We start from the raw sequence: 3862 nt of genomic DNA, 5'->3' as shown, positions 1-3862 counted from the left end.
ACAGATTGCAGAAGATTGTTCTTTTTCGGCCAACCGTCTAGGGCTAGACGGAAAGCAGGTCGTCCTCGTCTAAGGTGGGAGGACATCATAAAGAAAGATTTAAAGGAAATAGAAACTTCGTTGTAGGGTGTAAAAAGGGAGGCTTTGAATAGATTGGGATGGAGTAGGAGCGTGCGTAGCTGTGTTGGCCTCAGGTGGCTTCGTACTGCATTGAGTTGTTAGTAGTAGTAGTAGTAGTATGGTGTTCAAAGCTATCTACAGGGACGTTTGTACATGTCAAACACATTATCTTCTTCCTTTGCATGTTTTACACGTCGGCCCTGAATATTCAGCTCCTTATACAAAAACTCTTTAGCACTGACAATAGTACCATGATCAAAAAAACTCACAGCTTTTCCGATAATCAGATTTATTTTCGCACCACCAAGTATGTATCTGGTGACAAAGTTCAGCCACGGATTTAAAATAATCTTCCTATTTTGAACGGTCATTGTGCAATCTAAATATCATAGCCAGAACAGTCAAGTATTACAATAAACTTAATATAAATGAAATTTCTAATTTATTGCTAAAAAAAAAAAAAAAAAATATTCGGACAGTTTTCACACAATATCACTATAAGTGACCTTCATTTGTAAAGTCAACGTAAAATAAGTTCATAAAAATATGCCAAACAGCTTTTGTTTAAAATCCAGAAATAATTTTTTTTTGTTCAGAATACAGAGTTACTCACGGAATGAACCTTCTCCTCTCCCCTTTCCACAAATTGGAATGTATCTTCTTTAGTCTCCTTTAATGTGTCATAGATTATGCAATTTAAAGGGGGAAGTATAAAATTTGTTGCTGTTAAGACAATAATGGGACATTGATTAACTATTCTTCTTGACTAATAAGGTATTTGTGTTGTCCCTGCAGTTTGATGCTACTGCCGAGGTCTAACTCTGGATCCCGCACTACTATGCTGAGGTCAAGCCTGTTGTGACACAGCAGAACTAAAATATTAGGGAAGAAGTAAACCTTCTCATATATAATAATTTCTGTTGGTTTTAAGTGTTATTTTGGCTCCTTACTTTCAGTTGAAAAAACTTGTTTTTTCTAATTAATTTCTGAGTTTTTCAATAATCCTGGGAAATCCAGCTCCCTCTCCATTGAAAATATCCTTTCCCCACGACAAATTCTTCAATGGAAAGATAATTCCACCTCCCAAATAACCCTCCATCCACCTTCCTCAATGAGAAAATCACTCGCCCAAAAAATATATATACTTTTCAATAGCCAATACTATATGTAAACTATGGGCCAAATTCGTAGCTTGTGGCTCTTTGCTCAGGGTCTCTTCTGGGTCAAGTCATCATAAAAGAAATAATTATTAGGTCTTTCGAATATATTGAATAAAATGGCTATCTCAAAATTTTGTTTGAACAACTTTAGGGAAAATGAGGCGCTGGAGGTGGGTTGGCTACCACCCAATATTTTTGGTAATTTTAAAAGGATACTTGAACTTTTTATTTCTATCAAAAAAGCCCTCTTCTGATCTTCTAGGATCAATGGTTTGATAAGATAACTCCTTGGAAAAAATAAAATAATCACGCTTCTGTGATCTACTTTCTGGTAAAAAGAAATTGAGATTCAAAATTTTCTTGTATATCACAGCTCTAAACCACTACAGTGGGGATTTTCGATATACTCAATCTTATGTTGTGATTTTTATTGGAATCACTTGACAGTTTATGGATATTTTACCCTTTTTTAACAATTGGTAAAATATTGTCAGGCTCGTAACTGTTCATGGGTAGTTGGCAAGGATGTCCAATTGGCAACCCTGTCAAACCAATATAAATTCTGAGCCCTAAATCATAGGCAGCGCGCTAGCGCTACCTAAGTAAAAAACGATGTGGGCACAATATGTTTTTTTTTCTCTATACCCGGGCACTTTGTGTCGAAGGAGCTGTCGTAGAAACTTCGAAAAGGGCTCATTCGATCGGAAATTGGAGTGGCTAGTGCCCTTTTTGATAATCGAAAGTGATTGGAGGGCAACTAACCCCCCCCCCATGCCCATCATTCCCCCAAACACACCCAATCAAAATTTTGAGATAGTCATTTTTTTCAACGTAGTTGATTTCCAGATAGAAAATATGTATTTGAGGATGACACTCCCCGACAACCCTCTGGGCAAGGATTCTGAGTTATACCCCGAGGACATATAACAACGATGTTGGCACAATGTACTATTTATTATTTTTTTTACTTTAGAGCGGGACACTTCATATGGAAGGGATCATCATAAAAACTTCAAAAGGGGCTCATTCGATTGCAAATTGAGAGTTCTAGTGCCCTTTTTAAATAGTCGAGAGTGATTGGAGGGCAACTAGCCCCCCCCCGCCGGCCATCAGTACCCCCCCCACCACCCATAAAAATTTTGAGATAGCTGTTTTGTTCAGCGTAGTTGATTTTCAGATAGAAAATATGTTTTTGAGGAGGACACTCCCCCACAACCCTCAGGGCAAGGATTTTGAGTAATGCCCTGGGGCATATAAGGTTTTTATAGAAGGCGTTGTGGTAGAAACTTCAAAACAGGCTCGTTCGATTCGAAATTAAAGGGCTAGTGCCCTTTTTAATAGTCGAAAGTGATTGGAGGGCAACTAGCCCCCCTCACGCCCATCATTTCCCCAAGCGCATCCAATCAGAAATTTGAGATAGCCGTTTTGTTCAGAGTAGTTTATTTCCAGAGAGAAAATATGTTTTTGAGGAGGGCACTCCCCCACAACCCTCGGGGCAAGTGTTATAATTTATGCCTTGGGGGCAAATATGGTTCTTATTGAAAATTGTCTCGTAGAACTTCAAAAAAAGACTGACTCGATAGGAAATTGACATGGCCAGTACCCTTTTTAACAGTCGAAACTGATTGGAGGGCAACTGACCCCCCCCCCACCCCCATCATTTCCCCAAACAAATCCAATTAAAATTTTGAGATTGTCATTTTGTTCAGTGTAGTTGATTTCCACATAGAAAATATATTTTTGAGGAGGACACTCCCCCAGAACCCTCAGAGCAAGGATTCTTAGTTATGCCCTGGGGGCATATAAGGTTTTTATTGAAATCTTTGTCGTAGAAACTTGAAAAAGGGATAATTCTATTTGAAATTCAAAGAGCTAGCACCCTTTTTAATAGTCGAAAGTGATTTGAAGGCAACTAACCCCCCTCTCACACCCACCTTTTCCCCAAACAAATCCAATCAAAATTTTTAGATAACCATTTAATTTAACGTAGTTGAAAGTTTTGGAAATTAGATGTTTAAGGATGACAACACCTCCCCCCACAGCCCTCAGGGCAAGGGTTGTAAGTTATGCCCTGGGGGCATATAAAGTTTTTATTGAAAGCGTTGTCATAGAAACTTCAAAAGAGCTCATTGGATTGGAAATTGAAAGGGCTAATGCCTTTTTCAATAGTTGAAAGTGATTAGATAGCGACTAACGCCCCTCTCAGGCCCACCATTTTCCAAAACACATCCAATCAACATTTTGAGATAATCACTTTGTTCAACGTAGTTGAACATTCTGGTAATTAGGTCTTTTAGGATGATAACCCCCTCAGAGCCCTCAGTGCAAGGGTTGTAAGTTATGCCCTGAGGGCAAATAAGGTTTATATAGAAAGTTGTTGTATAAATCATAGGCAGCCCGATCGCGCTGCCTAAGTAAAGAACGGGGACACTCGAGAACGAGACAAGAAACGAGGACTAAGTAAAGAGGAGGTCACTCCCCCACAACCCTCAGGGTAAGGGTTTACAGTTATGCCCTGGGGGCATATAAGAACGATATTAGCACAATGTATTATTTATTAATTTTAAACTTTAAAGCAGGGC

This window comes from Artemia sp. Qi Xiang Cuo, unplaced genomic scaffold (genome assembly GCF_049724085.1).
Source record: "Artemia sp. Qi Xiang Cuo unplaced genomic scaffold, ASM4972408v1 HiC_scaffold_32, whole genome shotgun sequence".
Lineage (NCBI taxonomy): Eukaryota > Metazoa > Arthropoda > Branchiopoda > Anostraca > Artemiidae > Artemia > Artemia sp. Qi Xiang Cuo.
This window is presented reverse-complemented; position numbering follows the sequence as displayed.